Raw genomic sequence first — 18,512 nt, 5'->3', positions numbered from 1 at the left:
GATAGATAGATAGATAGATAGATAGATAGATAGATAGATAGATAGATAGATAGATAGATAGATAGATAGTTATCTGGGCTAAAGGAAGGCTTTCCAATCCGGAGAGTTGGAGCTTAAGGAGGAGGTTCTTTCAGGGTGGAAAACCAACTAGCTAAGAGGTATAGAAGGCCAGTGACTAGATTAACAGGTGAGTGAGTTAAAATACAAGACTTATAAAGGACATCTTTTTTAATATCTCTAGCTGATTTGCCTCTTTGGTGAAAGCTGTAAGTCCTAGAGCTGTGCTTCTTAAACTGTAGGTTGCAACTCCATATGGGGTTGTGTATTTGAATGTGGGGGTCGTGAAAAATTTTGCAACAGTAAAAGATTTCTGAACATGTGACTAAAAATTAATTCAAAATCAAACATGGATTGAACCAAGGTGTTTTTCGCAGTGCTTACCCATGTTGCATCACAAGACTTCATTGAAGTCTTGGTTCTGAACACACAACATGTGCACTTTGTACTGCACATGCTGTCACACCATGCAACGCCAATGAACACTGCCAGAAACACTTTGGCTCAGTTTCGAGACTATTGTATGTTATGAATTTCAGTGTTTTTACTGTATGTACAAAATTGTTAAATGAATCTTGGCTTGGGATTAGGACAGAATTTCCAACCATTTCTGAAATGGCCCTAAACATACTTCTGCCATTTTGTACTACATATTTATGCAAAGCAGCATTCTCAATACTGACGATTATAAAATCAAAATATCAATCGACTCTGAAAAATGTTGAAGATGCTCCATGTCCTGTAGTATCAAATATTCCACCAAGATTTAATTCTTTATGTAAAAATAAACACACATTCATCTCTTTAGTATGCAAATTTGCTTTCATTTCTAATAAATGGTAAAATTATATGTATACCAAAGAATTGTTTTAAAATTTCTTTATGATTTATTATCAGTAAGTGTTTGATTTGCATACCTATTTTATATTCTTACATGCTGGGGGCTGTGTAAAAATTTCTCAGGTGAAAAGGAGTGACCAGTAGAAAAAGTTTAAGAATGGGACCTCCACATCTATAGAAATAAGAATCAGAGTCAAGACTAATATCTAGATCCCCTAACTCCAAAACTAATGTTCTTTCCAATGTCTTTTTAAGCAAGTGTTTATCATTTGAGGATGAATTTAATTTTCAAAATAGCCAATGCTCATTCAGAGCCAAATCTGGGATATAATTTGGATAACCAATCTAGGTAACTTCATTTTCTTGCTTAAAAATGAAATGGCCAGGATGTAATGAGATTGTTTCTCTTATTTAGATTGTGAAGCATCTCTTAAAGTAATTCTAAATGAGGAATTTCTAAAATGTATTGAGTTGTAACAGCATCACTTGGGAACACACACACACATATGCAGTGTTGAAGAACTGTATGCCCCAATGTACTTATAAGAATATGTTTTATCAGGATAGTAGATTATAAAACATACGCTTTTATTTTGCATAACTAATGGATTAGAATAAGAACTAATTTTTAAAAATAATTTAATTTGTACATTTGTATTAGTAGATCTCTTATTGAATTCTGCTTGACTGTCAGTAGCTGCCTTTCTATTTGCAAAATGGATGTTATAAATTTAAATATTCTATAAGTTGTAGTATGTGGACATAATTTTAAAAGCAAACCCTAACTTGTACATACTTATGTATAACACATATGTGTATATATTTGTGTGTGTACACATACGCACACTTGAATGACCATATAAATAAATATTGGACATAAACAATATGTATATAGAGCTATTTCTATAGACATACATATGCATATAGTTTGTTGTTATTCAATTGTTTCAGTTTTTTCTGAATTTTTGTGACCTAATTTTCAGATTTTCTTAGCAAAAATACTAGAGTGATTTGCAATTTCCTTCTCCAGCTCATTTTACAGGTGAAGAAATGGAGACAAACAGGGTTAAATGACTTGCCCAGGGTCACACAGCTAATAAATGTCTGAGGCCAGGTTTGAACTTACAAAAATGAGTCTTCCTGATTCCAAGTCCAGTGTTCTATCCACTAGGTCACCTAGCTGCCCCATGCTAAATAAATATATACCAGATAGAATGTGATAATGGAGAGATCTAGAGAAAGTGCCTTAGGAACAAATGAGGAGTGAGAGAAAAATTTGGGGGAATAAGGAAGGCTTCATTCAGAAGCTGGTACCTGAATTGGGCCTTGAAGTAAGGGAAAGATTTCAGCAGAAGAAAATCTGGGACCATCTTTCATACAGCTGATAGTCTACTTGGATTTCAGTTTTGAAAAAAATTCAAAATACATTAAAGGTCATTTTGAATCAAATTAAGAAGGACCTTAAATATTAGGCTAAAGAGTTTGTGTAGTGAAATGAAGTTGTGGTCCTTTAAAAATATGAGAAAGATGTAAAATGAAGTATCTTTTGGTCTTGGGTTATGTATAATGAGAACCTACAATGTACCTAAACTGTATACATGCTTAAAGATTACTTGTTATTCAGTTAATTATGAGTTTTATAAAAGGTTCAAGTGCTATGTAACCAAACATCCATTTTCCTTGAAACAGCACTGAAGAAAAAAAGAGTTATGAAGGGAACTGAAAGAAACAAGGAAATGTTTATGGGGAGAATGAAGAAATACGGGTCAAGTAGAAAGAAGAAAAAATTTCGAGTTAGAATGGATATCAGAGAACATCATGCCTAGCATTTTCACTTTATAGATGTGGAAACTGAGACCCAATGAGACTGAGTGACTTGCTCAAGATTATACAGATAATAATTTGTAGAATAAGGATTTGAACCTAGATCTGATGACTTCAAGTCCTGGGTTCTTTACTCTAGGTGCAGGTGAAATTAACTTCTAATTCATTCACAAATTGAGAAATAAGTAAAAATTATCAGCTTGTGACCATGCACTACTATTTGGCCCAACTATATGATGTCATTTGCAAATTAAAAAAAAAAAAAGGTAACCTATTCTTTCTAAGTCTACTTTGTGATCCTTAAAAATGCTGACTATGAAAAACCTTGTTATAAAGTAGGCATCTTAAGCAATTTTCCCTTAGGCAATATGCAAAAACATTTTTCTATAAATAAAAGGAAAATGATATAAAAGAGAAAAAAAATAGCTGAGTGGTTACATTAGAATAGCAGTGAGGCTATTTTAGGCAAATACTTCAAATTACCCGTTTTGAGGAAAGAAACATGCCTAAAAAAACCATGAAATTGTAATCAAGCAATAAACCTGAAATGAAGGGGTAAAAAAAATATTAGAATCATGGTCTGAAATAATTATATTACTGGCTACATTGTATATTCTACATTTGTAGTCATAACCCATTTGTGAGAAAAAATACTTTTGATAGAATTCAATTAAAGATAATTACATTTTTAAATAAAACTTGTGGTTATAATTTCCCTTAAAATTGTCATGATTACACAAAAGCCCAATTCACTCTCAGAAACTTGAAAATATGAGGTTCAATCTAATAAGTTCTATCCAATCTCTTTAAGTTCCAGATTCAATGAAGCTGCCTAATTCTAGCTAACCAATTTTGTGCAGCTAGTGCACAGCTAGTTAATACGGTTGGTAAGGAAAACTAATTGGTGTGTTATTTGTCCTTTGTTCTGGAAGAGGACTATGACATCAGGAAGATGATGCCATGATGTGCAAGTGAATTTAAGTGATTTTGCAAGTGAATTTGGATTTAAATGAGGGAGGACTGTGCAAAGTCACCAGCCTCACTTCCTCCTCCAGAGCCATCTGGGTCCAGTGGCCAGATATAGATCAGGATGACTGGAGATGGCCCCGAAGGAAATATATTAAGAAAGAAGTAAACTGGTAAAAAAAAATATATTTAAAAAAAGAACTAATATTACATAACATGGTAAAATGGGGAAAAGCTTTGAAATAATTCTTTTTAAATGGAGAAATAGGGAGCTTCTTGCATTGGAAGACAAGAGCTACCAGCAAAGTGGGATGACCCAGACTAACTAGAAGTGCTAACTTCCCTTCCAGGTGAAGTTTGGGGAGTTAATAATGTGTTGTTAGTTGTCAGTATTACAGGAATTGTGTTCTCTAAGTTGGTGACTGCCATGGTAGGGAAATTGTGTTGATTATCTGGGAAGATCAAAGTGTAAGCCTGTCAGCCCTTGTATGAATGGCACTACAAATAACCAAAAAATGACTCCCTTCCCCACAAGGGTCTCATTTGTTTATTATATGAAAGGAAGTGAGCCCCTAGGGCATCCTGATAGTGGCACTAATAGTGATAGATAGTCATTGATGAGCATAGCAATTTTAAAGGCAAGTGCTTAGAATTGCTGCATCTGATTGGCCTCCTGGCAGAGTAGAAAGGTCACATATGTCAGAGGGAGCACCCACCCCCACCCCCAACTTGAATTCTTAGGTTAGGGTTTCAGTGGTATGACTGTGGAAATTTCAAGGAACTCTGTGGGTCTATGTTCCTGAAACTCTAGGTCACAAATTCTCACCGATGTGTTTACTTTTATAGTCAGTCAGAGCACACAATTAACTTGAAGCAGAGGAATTTCCTAAAATGCCATAGGAAGAAAAGTAGCACCAAAACATCGGCCTTGAAAATCTGGAGCTCACAGTCCCATAAATATATAAAGCATCAATGAAAAGAGTATAGGCATGCATAGAATTCACAAGTGGAGAGGGACAGCTGTAAGGAACATGTGGGGCCAAGGCACATGGGACAAGGGGTAACTCAGTCCTTTGAAGTTGCAGGGTTCTAGGGCCCTGAGGGCCTTCCAGTGCTCCCATTGACCCTGGCCTTTTAGGCTTCAGTGAATATTGATTCACTGCAAGGCAGTATTTGCCACTGCCTCTTGGGCCTATATAAAATCAAGCCAGTCATTTAAGAAGAGAGTGAAATATGTCAATCAAGACAGTGGGGTCTGTGGAAAGAATTCCTTACTTTTCCCTTTACACCTTTTCTAAAGTATGACAAAGGGAGGGGGAAATTTGTTTTTTTGTTCAACCCATTCCCACTGGACATTAGTTAGCAGAAGCACATGGCTATTAAAGAAACTATTTTAGACAGAGAACTGGGCCATAATTAATGATCCTACTGAAGAGTTGGCCTGTAGAGCCAAATCAAGGGACATGATGAAAAGGGTCAAGAGTGTGTTGGGGCAGCTCGGTGGCACAGTGGATAGAGTGCTTGGCCATGAGCCAGGAAGACTCATCTCCCTGAGTTCAAATCTGACCTCAGACACTTAGCAGCTGTGTGACCCTGGGCAAGACATTTAACCCTGTTTGCCTCAGTTTTCTCATCTGTAAAGTGAGCTGGAGAAGGAAATGACAAACCAGTCTAGTATTGTTGCCACGAAAACCTCAAGTGGGGTCATAAAGAGTTGGACACAACTGAAAAATGACAACAAAGAGTGATTCTGCTTGAGAAATGGAGCCAAAAACTTGCTTTTTGCCTGGACTATTTCATTATCCTCATACATTTCGATATTCTCAAAAATGGTTTTTCCACTATTTCAATCTCTCCACTATTTTACACCAATATCATAATATCTTTTGTCCTCTTAGAAAATCAAAAATAAACAGCCAAAGAGTATTTGGGAAGGAGCAGGATATAAAGCGTGAGAAAACTGGGAAAGTGGGGACAGGTTATGAAGTTATGTGAATATAAAACAGAGAATTATTTAGCAGGCATAGTTCAATTTATTTGTTTATTAAAAAAAAAACATATATGCGGTTGCCACAGCAGCAGTCTGGGTCCTCTGGACAGACACACGAGTGTGAGTCTTCACAAGGTGGTCGGTGAATTCCTGATAGGTAGACTTAGTGAACAGAGTCTCCTTCCACAGGTCTGGGGTTAGATAGCTTTATGTTTTGGAGATGGCATCAAAGGTAGCTTTTGCAAAGTTGCCCAGAGTGGCAGTACAGCCCCTTGCAGAAGTGTAGCAGTCATCAATACCAGCCATCATCAGGAACTTCTTAGGCACAGGAACTGAGACAATGCCAGTACCTGTAGGGGTGGGGATCAGGCGCACCAGAAATGATCCACATCGCTCAGTGACCTTGCAGGGCACTATGTGAGGCTTGCCAATCTTGTTCCCCCAGTAGCCACATCTCACAGGAACGATGGACAGCTTGGCCAGAATGGTAGCACCACAAATGGCAGTGGTCACTTCCTTGGAGCGCTTGACACCCAGCCAACATAGCCATTGTAGTCACTGATGGCCATGAAAGCCTTGAATCTGGTTCACTACTCTACTAACAATGAAATAGTGTTCCAATTTTCCCACATCTTCTCCAACATTTATCATTTTCTTGTTTTATCATCTTGGCCAATCTAATAGGTGTGATATGGTACCTCAGAGCTGTTTTGATTTGCATTTCTCTAATTAATTGTGATTTAGAGCATTTTTTTTGTATGACTATAGATGGCTTTAATTTCTTCATCTGAGAACTGCTTGTTCATATCCTTTGACCATTTATCAATTGGGGAATGACTTGTATTCTTATAAATTTGACTTAATTCTCTTACTGGAAATGCTTCTAGCTTGTCCCCATTACATATGATGCTTGCTGAAGGTTTTAGGTAGATGCCATTTATTATTTTCAGGAAGACTCCATTTGTTCCTATGCTTGCTAGTGTTTTTAGTAAGAATGGGCATTGTATTTTGTCAAAAGCTTTCTCTGCATCTATTGAGATGATCATGTGGTTTCTATTAGTTTTGGTGTTGATATGATCAATTATGCTGATAGTTTTCCTAATATTGAACCATCCCTGCATTCCTGATATAAATCCTACCTGGTCATAGTGTATTATTCTTGTGATAAGTTGCTGTAATCTATTTGCTAATATTTTATTTAAATTTTTTGCGTCTATATTCATTAGAGAAATTGGTCTATAATTTTCTTTCTCTGTTTTGACTCTTCCTGGTTTAGGTATCAACACCATATTTGATTCATAAAAAGAATTTGGTAGGACCCCTTCTTCACTTATTTTCCCAAATAGTCTATGCAGTATTGGAATTAATTGTTCTTTAAATGTTTGATAGAATTTGCTTGTAAATCCATCTGGCCCTGGAGATTGTTTTCTAGGGAGTTCATCAATGGCTCGTTCAATTTCTTTTTCTGAGATGGGGTTATTTAAGTATTTTACTTCCTCTTCTGTTAATCTGGGCAATTTGTATTTTTGTAAATATGTATCCATTTCACTAAGATTGTCAAATTTATTGGCATACAGTTGGGCAAAATAGTTCCTAATTATTGTTTTAATTTCTTGTTCCTTGGTGGTCATTTCACCCTTTTCATTCTTGATGCTGATAATTTGGTTTTCTTCTTTCTTTTTTTAATTAAATTAACCAAAGGTTTATCTATTCTGTTGTTGTTTTTTTTATAAAACCAGCTCTTTGTTTTATTTATTAGTTCAATAGTTTTCTTCATTTCAATTTTATTAATTTTTCCTTTGGTTTTCAATAATTCTAATTTGGTGTTTAATTGAGGATTTTTAATTTGCTTTTTTTTCTGGTTTTTTTAGTTGTATGCCCAATTCATTGATCTCCTCTTTTTCTTTTATTTATGTAAGCATTTAGAGATATAAAACTTTCCCTAAGAACTGCTTTTGTGGCATCTCATAAGTTTTGGTATGTTGTCTCATTATTGTCATTCTCTTGAATGAAGTTATTGAATTGTTTCTATGATTTGTTGTTTGACCCAATCATTTTTTAGGATTAGATTATTTAGTTTCCAATTATTTTTAGTTTATCTTTCCTTGGCCCTTTATTACATATAATTTTTATTGCATCATGATCTGAAAAGGATGCATTTAATATTTCTGCCTTTCCACAGTGGATTATGAGGTTTTTGTGCCCTAGTACATGGCCAATTTTTGTGTATGTGTCATGTACCACTGAGCAAAAAGTACATTCCTTTGTATCCCCATTCAATTTTCTCCAGAGGTCTATCATGCCTAATTTTTCTAATATTCTATTCACCTCCTTAACTTCCTTCTTGTTTATTTTGTGATTAGATTTATCTAGTTCAGAGAGGGGGAGGTTGAGGTCCCCCACTAATACAGTTTTGTTGTCTATTAATTCATGTAATTCCCTGAACTTCTCCTGTAAGAATTTGGATACTATACCATTTGGTGCATATATGTTTAGTAATGATATTACTTCATTGTCTATGGTGCCTTTTAGCAGGATGTAGTTTCCTTCCTTATCTCTTTTGTTTTCTTCAGTGTACTTTTTTTCCAGTTGGCCAATTGTGTTTTTAAGGGATTTGTTTTCTTCAGCATACATTTTTTTCCAGTTGGCCAATTGTGTTTTTAAGGGATTTGTTTTCTTCAGCATACTTTTTTTCCAGTTGGCCAATTGTGTTTTTTAAGGATTTGTTTTCTTCAATGTCATTTTTTTCCAATTGGCCAATTGTACTTTTAAAGGACTCCTCTACCTCTCTCATTTGACTTTTAAAATCCTTCTTGAGCTCTTCTAAGAAGGCTTTTTGGGCTTCAGACCAGTTCATAGTGCCTTTCAATGTTGCATATGTGGGTTTGATGACAACTTTGACCTCTTCAGAATTTCTGTCTTGATCTTCACTCTTCTCATGATATGAATCTATCGTACGTTTCTTTTTACTCATTGTGTTTCTTTATTCCCAGCCTTTAAAGAGATTATACTCTCCTGCTGGGGAGCAGAGGACACTGACCCAAGTTTCTTGTGTTGGGAGCCTAGGTCTCGGTCACTGGCTTTGTGGGGTGGGTCCTCTTATGTTGGCAATTGGAGGTTGTAGGGTTCTGGCAGCTTACCTGGTGTTGGGCTGAAATCAGCAAGGCTGGGACTTTCAGGCAAATCTAGGTTGCCTGCTTTTCCTTTCCTTTAGCTTTGTTCAGCTCCTTTTAGATGGGTGCTGCCAGGTGTTTATCTGCCTGGGGCCCCTTGCAGTGGTGCCTCCCTTATTTCTGTTGAGGCACTGGAAGACTTCTTTGCTGTAGAATGCCGAGGCACCTGGTGGTTTTCTGAGCTGGTTTCCACCAGTTACCCCACCCTCACCAAGGCACTCGGAGGTCCAGCTGTTGGTGTTTGCCTGCTCGACCACCTGGGCTTCGGGATCTCCTCCTGGTTGGCAGTTGGAGGCTGTAGGGTTCTGACAGCTTACCTGGTGTTGGGCTGGAATCAACAAGGCTGGAACTTTCTGGCAACTCTATGTTGCTTTCTTCAGCTCCTTTCAGACAAATGCTGCTGGGTGCTAATCCGACTGGGGACCTTTGTAGTGCTGCTTTCCTTATTTTTGCTGAGGCACTGGGAGACCCATTTGCTATAGAATGCCGAGGCAGCAGAATCTCCTCCTGGTGTGCTAAAGTGGGTCTTTCCACTAGCTGGCTGGGCAACTCCTGTTTCGTACTGCTCCCCTTCCTCCAGGGTAAGAGGGACCTTTCCCATTAATCCCTCTAGCTACCTGGGTTACTGCACTGCTGTACCCTGTCTTTCTTCTGGTTCAGCTGTTCCAGGGTTTTTTCTGGGGTGATATTTTCTGGGTTTTCAGAGGTTGATTGGGAAGGGTGAGAGCGACTACCTTTTTACTCCGCCATCTTGGCTCCCAGAAGCGGAACTGCCTTATCTCTTTTGATAAGATCTATTTTTGCTTTTGTTTTGTCTGATATCAGAATTGCTACTCCTGCTTTTTTTTTTAACTTCAGCTGAAGCATAATATATTCTGCTCCAGCCTTTTACCTTTACCCTGTGTGTGTCACTCTTTTTCAAATGTGTTTCCTGTAAACAACATATTGTAAGATTATGGTTTTTAATCCATTCTCAGCAAGAGTTTTTAACCTGAGGTCTGTGAACATTCTTTTTAATATAAAAATAATTTGATAACTATTTCAATAAAATTCATTTCTATTGTGATCTCATATTCTATTTTATGCATTGAAGAATGTTACTTTGAGAAGGGGTCCATAGACAATACTGGAATTGCTAAAGCATCCATAACATACACATTGAGAAGGTTAAGAACTCTTTCCCAAAGGTAATAGGGAATATATATATATATATATATATATATATTTTAATATTGTATGGGTCTTTGTTAGTATACTTTCAAAATCTGCTTAGGTCTATCTTACAGTTCTGAATATATACATTTAGAAATTTAGAGTGGCATTGCATAGATATTCATTATTTTGAACTTGTTCCTAGCAATTCAACTTAGATATCAGGATGCCTGTAAGTTTCTTAACATATTCAACCATAGCCTTTCCTTGACATTTATGTGTTTTTTGTCTGGGGAAAACCAAGTTATTTGTAGGTATCTTTTTCTTCCATTGGGCTGCAGCAATCTCTAAATTTGAGCTCAAAGCTTTAGTATCTATCTTTGATTGGTTTATGTTAAGAATTTTACACTTGTCAAGTACAAATGATACTTTAAAATCAACGGAGAAAGATTCCATCATATGAAGTAGCTGTTTATTTTTGTTGTTGTTAGAGCCACATGTATAATTTGATGTCATCCCTGCACATCAAGTGATTAATGAATTGTTTTGGTTCAACTCCTTTTTTAATTAGGAAACTACTGTTAGTTCTATTTAGGAAATATTATAATGGATTTAAAGCTAGGCAAACTCATAGTGGGTTTATGTTGTCTCTCTGAAAATGTTACATTTTACATGAATTATTCTTGCCATATCTGTGTTGCTTATGGGTTTTAGAGAACAGTTTTATTTTTATATATTATATAATCACTTTGATAATACATTTCTTTAAGAAATATGGAAAATAAATTCATTGAAAGATGGAGGGTTTTCAACATGAAAAGAAGTCCCTACAACTCTAGCTCTCTACCTTTTGTTCATCTTTGTCACTGTAGTAACTCATTTATTACAACGGTCCTTCTGTAGAAATAGGACCACAGTTTTGCAGGTTTTCCCTTCTGTGACAGCACACCCCAGTGAGACTTGGAAAACATCTCCACTTGCTGCTTCTCATTTCTTCAAGCATCAGTAAGACTTTCTTCTCACCCCTATTTTTCCAAAACCCAGAGTGATTTAAAATTCCTGGGTTCCTGAACAGCCAGTGCAGCAAGTGCTTTTCTTTTGAGTTCTACCTGATGTTTGATTAAAATACCTATAAATATTGGATACTTCAAGTGATGTTCTTGGGAAATAGTTGTAATTTGATTAATCTAAAGCATTTTCATGTTCTTTTTCAGTCTTCCAGCACTGGTACATTTCTCAAAGTCTATTTTCACATTCCTGGTGTCTAATGTATATCACTGATTTTTACTTCTCTTAAAGTGCTGGGAGTGAAAATGAATCAAATTTTAGTAATAATTATTATTGTGATATTATTATCATTATTGTTATTATGAAGTGACATCAATCAAAAGTATTTTTAAAGCACCTATCATGTGCCACATGCTGGGGATACAAAAAGAAAAGAGAAAAAGCCCCTATGTTTATGTAAGTATAACCACAATAAATTTGTAAAGATTAGCATTTTGTTGTTGTTTTTGTTGTTGTTGTTGTTTGCCAGGGAGTGAGGTGGGGGTAGGGAGACACAACTCAGGGGGATAAGATTTTAAATGGAGGTCATATATGAGCTAAATTTGAAGGTTTTGAAGAAGGGGTGAGGAGGGGGTACATTCTAGGCATAGTAGACAGTCAGGCAAAAGAAACAGAGACAGGAGGTAAAGTGATGGCTGAATTGTAGAGTGCATAAAAGGAAGTAATGTATAACAATGGTGGAAAAGGTAGGTTGTGTGCAGGTTACAAAGGGCTTTAAATGATAGCAAATTTTATATCTAATCCTGGAAGTAATTGGAAAGCATTAGAATTAATTGAGTTAGTGACATAGTCAAATCTACACTCTAGAAAAATTCCTTTGTGGACAATGGATTGTAGAGGGAAGAGATTTGAGGCAGGAAAATCAATTAGACTATTAGAAATCTGTCAGCATGTAATGCATAAATGACTTAAGTTGGCGAATGTGTGAGTAAAGAGAAAGGGATGGATGTTAGAAATGTTAAAATAGGATCAACAAAACTTGGTTTCTCATTGATATATGAGGTGAGGAAGGGTGAGGTTTACAGATGCCTCTGAGGTTGTAAACTTGAGTGACTAGAAGGTATAGTAATGGCCTTGCCAAAACAGGGAAGTTCAGAAAGGCAATGAGGTTTTAGAGGAAATAGAATGAGTTCTAGTTTGAATATTTTGACCTTCAGATGTTTAAAGGGCATCTAGCTTGAAATGTCCAACAAGTAGTTGGTGATGTAGAAATGGAGAGCATGTGGGATTATGGCTGGAAATATACACATACACACATGTTTGTATATGTATCTGTGTGAATATACATATGTGTATATAGAGAGAGCTATATGAATAGGTAAACAGATAGATATAAAATAATCTCCCAAGAAATAGCTTTTATTTTTCATAGTATACTATATAAGATGTATGTGTTATTTATGACTTTTCCAGTGTAAGAAGGTTTTGGTGAGGAAATCCGCTCTACCACTGCAGGTCAATAACTACCTTCAACTTGCCTGGGGCACTGAGAGGTTTTGTGGCTTGTCCAAGGTGACACAGCCAGTATATCCTAGAGGTGAGATTTGAACTCAAGACTTCCTGAATCAGTGGCCTCTGCTAAACTATATTTTAAGCAATAGGTAACAGAGAATACAGATGATTAGTTAGTAGAATTTATCTAAATAGCAAGATGCCCACAGATAACAATTCAGAGCCAGCTATGTCACTAAGTTGCAATTTGACCTTAAGAAAGGCATTTTTTCCCTCTGTGGGATTGAATTTCTACATCTGTGAAATGAGAGGACTGGACAAGATTCCAAGGTTCACTCCTCACTTCATTTCATTCCCTGATAGACAGCTCCTCCACAGCCTTATCCAGAGCCTTCTTGTCTTCAAGGCACTTCTTGTCCTGACTGATAACTGCATCTCCCAAACTATTGTCTGCAAGTTCCCCAACTGCCATGCTTCCTTTCACTCCTCACTCTGCCAATATCTCTTTTATAGCCTGGACAACTTGCCAAATGTGTACATTTCCCTCCCTTCTCCCACTCCCTCTAGTCTTGGAATCATGAATGATGATCAGATCACCTCACCCTACCCTCCAATGGACTCACTAATCATCTGTGCAATGTTGTGGACCAAAGAGACCTTTTGTAGGCACTCCTGTATGTGTTGACTCCCCTATTAGAATATAAGCTCCCTGAGGGACAAGACAGGCTTTGTTTTTGGATTTGGATTTGATTTTCTTTTAGCGCAGCATTTGACAACATAATATACAAGTATAATAAAAACCTCATTTTTATAAAACAGAAAATATTAAAAAATAATCTTTTCCTCTAAATTCCTTTCCAAAATCCTTAGAAAAGTGTCTTGGAAGTGTGGGTGATAGGTCAAGGACAAGATGTCATTCATAGGAGAATGAATTAATGGTAGTACCTGATCTTTTACAACACAATCTCTCTTTTCCCCTTGCATCTAACAAGCACCATGATGTGCCCTTCTCCATTGAGAAAATATATTTTAATATTTAATTCAGAAAGGAAGACCATTTGTTTACTCCTGGACCAAGGAATGTAGTCTAAGAGGCAAAAGGTCTTTTACTCAACTCTTCTAGAATATTAAATCTAAAACTCTAATTCACATATTGCAATCCTCTTGTTTCAGATTCCTAAAAAAATTTCCTGAAATCACCCAGGACCAGAGAATCATGTCAGAGGGTATGTGGGACCATGCCAATTTGCAGGTCTCTTTCCATACTATAAATGTTTAAATGTTAGATTGATATTAAATTAAATAAAATTATTTCTGATAGACTTGAACCCAAAAACACAGATTGTGGAATTAGGATTGACTTTTTTTTTTTTACAATTGCTAGAATTTAACATGTTTTTTCCCCCCTTTTATTCATTTCATTCTAAGGTCCTCTGCAGTCTTAAGAGTTCTTCCTGTGATGTAATCATGAAAATATGTACTCACACTAAAAGATTTGCAGACTTTGAACAATGGCTAGGCATTTTCAGCATTTCCTGTTATGATTTTTCTTCACTGTAAAAGAGAGAGCCATTCTCCATTATGCATTTGTCGTTGAAATCCTAGGTTGCCCAAGTAATCCATAACCTAACTTTGTCCTTGAGCAGTCATGGGGATGCCTAGTTTGGCAGAGTTCTGACTTGTGTTTAAGTCATATAACACACGGTTCTACAGGCTTTATAAATTTAAGCCTCTGCAACTATGTCAGGTCAGTGTCTTCTAAAATTGGGTCATGCCTGAAATTTGCATTACATTATAGATTACTTGTACAAACTTTGACTCAGAGGGCAAAAGTGGATCTCTTCTATTTCTTCATAGAAAGGTACCATATATAAAAAAGCATTTCAATGACAAATACACTGTTCAGCTCTTAAAATTACTTTCTCTGCTTGACTGAAAGAAAATGTATTTTTAAAAAGCATTACACTCTGAATCTTCCAAAATGTTAGTTGAGATACTCCACATTGCTCAAACGTCATAAATCTTATGGTTTGAGGATAAACACAAGTCTTTCTTTTATTTCTCTTGGTAAGATTTTCTATGAGCTACATGGCTTTGACTTGAATTATTCAATTAGAAAAGTGTGTTATAGCACATAGAGCCAGCCTCAAGGCTAAGCATATCTGGGTTCAAGTCCCATCTTGGACACATATTGGTTATGTGACCTTGGACAAGTCACTTAATTTCCCAGAGTTGTATGTCACTTCCTAAGATTATAAGTCACAGGGTAACTTGACTTGGCAGGCAGTGTTTCCTCAGCTGGGTATTCCCTGCAACAGTGAAATTATAAGCATAGTCACTATCATGTTTGTTTGTTTTTTATAAGTGATTTGTGGACATTAGAATTGCTTTCCTTTTGATCTTTGATTACATTAGTATATTAAAATCTAGGTGTAGAAACTTCCTTTACCTATACTGATCTATAATTTATCTATTAATTAATGATGCCCCAAAGCAGGAAACTCTTCTTATCAATGCAGATTAGCAACTGTTCTGCATCTTGTAGAGATGTTGCTTGCCAACATTGAGAAGTTGGTGACTTGTCTATGGTCACATAGTAAATGTCAGAGGCAAGGCTGAAATCTGTATCTTCCTGACTTAGAGCATGCACCTCCTATCTATGAATGCCATTCAGTCTTTCAGGCACTTTATAATAGTTAATTATTTGGAACTCACTCACTCATCCTTATATCCAGGGACCCTTGAAGCTATGGAGCAAGATAAAAAATTAACCTGGTGAATGACTTAGTCTACTATCAATATCATTATTGACGTAAGTATTTTCAGGGACTTTATTTGATTCAAGTATTTCTAGAATAAATTCACTGCAATATCTTTTGATTTTACCATTTTACTGAGATGTTGCTATGGATACAAATCCAGAGCACAGTGGTACTAAAATCAGGATTCAATGATTCAAACAGGTGAGGAATTTGCTAGTTAGCTTACAGTATAATAATTGGTCATGAATTGATAGCTCATCATATTTGATACTTCAAAACTTGTTGAAGTGTTTGATCTTATTGAGGCATCTATTGCAGATTTTAGCCCATCTGCAACCCTTTTATTTTGTGCTATTAATATCCATTAATCCTCCATAGACAATCCACCCAATGTAGTGGAGGCATTCATCTAGTCAATTTTAAATATTGTGAGTACTAATTCAGTATTTAGATGGTCCATTTGTCATTTCTTGCTATTTCTACTTGACTGAACATTTCCAATCCTCCAATCTCTGAATGATAGCCTTATCCAAATTCTTGGGCATGGATTATTATTGGATATATGTCATTGTCTATTGTCATAAATATTTCCCTTGACCTTTGTGTAACCCACAATTTGCATTTTTAGGTGATTGAGGAATTCCAAGATTCATAATCAAAAAGCATCATTGGCAGAACATTTGTGCTAAAAGGTTCATTGGGAATCTTAGGATTATTAAAATCAATATTTAATTACTCACATGCAATCCAATCTATTTCCTTCTCATTCAATTTTGGACCCAACTCATTGTTGTCTAACTATAATCCCTGTCCCAGATATATGTTTTAGATTACTCAACCAAGAAAAACCAACTGCATGTCATAGTCTAGACCACAGGCATTTTCACTCACATATTTATAGTTGTAGATATAGATCTATGAATATATATATATACACACATATATGTATAATGTCAATTTTCTGTGTATAAATACAAAATTCATTAAAAAAACTTTGAAAATTTTCACACTTTAAAACTCATCATCTATTAATTACCTCTTTATATAAATTAAACTACAAAAGATTATAAAATGATATATTTTAAATTACGGATGTCACGCACAGTCAATGGAGCAAAGCTCTTGAGTTTTCCCCAGTAGTAATGTATATATGTATTGATTTGTTCAGATATTCTTGTGCAAATTCCTCTTGTGAAGAATGGGTCTCTCTTGTAAGGATGCTCACTGGAATTCAAGATGTTTTCCATAGCCAGATATATACACATATATGTTTGCATGTATACATATACATACACACATACACATGAATACACAGATATGCATATATAATTTATTTTTATCCTTTGATATATTAAAGCAGTCTTTTTCTAACCAAATGGGTTAATCAGTCCAGACAGTCACCATGCTTTACAAGCTGAGTATTTTGTGTGAGAGTAGTGGTTTCACTACTTTTTTTAAAGTTTGTTAGTTTATTTTAATTAACAAGAATTTATTGTTTCTCCTTTTCATCAATACCCTCCGCTGTAGAGAAAAGAAAATCAAAACTCTTATAATAAATATGCATGGTCAAGCAAAACAATTTCTACATTGCCCATGACCAAAAATGTATATCTTATTCTGCATCTTGAGTTCATCTCCTCTCTGTCAGGAGGTGGGAGGCATTTTTCCTCATCAGTATTTGTATCCCTAGTATCTAACATAGTACCTGAGGCATAGTAGATGCTTCAAATATAAATGTGGCGTGATTTTTTTTTGTTCCTTTTCCCCATGTTATTGTAACCTTAAAAGAAGCTAGTCTATTGATGCATTAATAAGACCAGTGTTTCAAGAAAGGCCTATATATCCTTGATTTATGCCATAGCTCCAGGGGTGCAAATTCATTTGGGTCATTAGCCTCTCAGTACTAACTGATAATTTTATCTCTAATTGCTATTCAAATTTGAGAAGGCCCGGTGATTAAGACAAAACAAAACCTTTTAAATGTGACTTATATCACTAATCTTCTACCTTGTTGTCATCTGGTGTCCTTGGCTAAGGAGAGCTCAAGCTGTGTTGGTACAAGCATTCCTGAAGAAGGTTAAGAAATCTTCAGTCCCACTGGTTCTTTGAGGCTGGACTCTGACTACATTGCACTGAGGGGGTTTGGATACTGCTCTCACGCCATGGGCAGTAAATTTGGCCCAGTCTCAGAATTTTGTCTTATTTATTCAAGTTGTATTTATTCAGTCTAATGTAGGTCTATATGGAATTGAAGCATAAATAAGAAATCTAGGGAAAATTGGAAATCAGGCCTTATGCCTGAAAAGGAATTAAAGGGTTGAACAGGAATAGCAAAACGGCCAAAACAGAAAGGAGATGCAACTTGCAAAGTTAAAAAAAAAATGCACACAAAACCTTCAGATATTTTGGTCAAAAGAGGATGCACAAAGAATATTTTGTTCACTTGTTACAGAGGGAAGGAATATTAATAAGGGAAGAATAACAAAAAATGAATGAGGCTTGTAATGCCTTCTTTATTTCCATCTTTTCAGAAAAGATTAAAGGCAAACTTTTAATTGGAGAAATTTGCAGTTCTGAGAGAGAGGGGAAGGTCAAATGCAAAGGAACATCTCTCTTTAAAGAGTGCTTAAAGAATATGAATGCATTGAAAATAGGATTTATAAACATGTTCTATAGGGTGCTTCAGGAATTGGCAGGTGTCTTTGCAGAGCCACTAGACATATTTTTCAAAAAAAGAAATCATGGAGGATGGGAACATTCTCACATTATTTCATCTCCCCCATTTGACTCATGAATCAATCAGCTCAGTGTTAATGCCTAGGCTTGATGACTGCCTATCAAGTATGTTATAGTGTGGATTCCTTTAGTCTATGGATTGAATTGCATGGCCACTGAGATCCCTTCCAACTCTCAAATCCTATGAGACCAGATAACATTTCAAGATCAATTTTAAGTAAATAAGTAATGGGATATTTTTCACAGAAATAAACATGACTATGAACTACAAACATTTAATCCATATTAATTTCAGAGCTGGACAGGACCTTAGAGATGACATGGCCAACCTCTTAGTGAAATAGCACTTGGAATCCTAATGCCCAGATTACAGACTCCACTGCACTATTTACTAGCTGTGGGATCTTGGACATACCACTTAGACTTTAGCTTTCTCATCAGTAACATTGGGAAAATAATATTTGAATTACCTACCTCATAGGCTTGTTAGGA

The 18,512-nt window shown here is 35.9% G+C and overlaps 1 pseudogene; it reads right to left on the bottom strand.

The window, feature by feature from the left end:
- LOC114028262 overlaps positions 1 to 17,448 on the bottom strand; it is a 69,312-nt pseudogene extending 51,864 nt beyond the window's left edge.
- Between the last annotated feature and the right edge of the window lie 1,064 nt (positions 17,449 to 18,512).

The sequence above is a fragment of the Vombatus ursinus genome, unplaced genomic scaffold, assembly GCF_900497805.2.
Source record: "Vombatus ursinus unplaced genomic scaffold, bare-nosed wombat genome assembly UNPS02014874.1, whole genome shotgun sequence".
In the NCBI taxonomy this organism is placed as follows: Eukaryota; Metazoa; Chordata; class Mammalia; order Diprotodontia; family Vombatidae; genus Vombatus; species Vombatus ursinus.
Note: the sequence above shows the minus strand (reverse complement) of the source record. Positions and strands in the feature narration are given on the sequence as shown.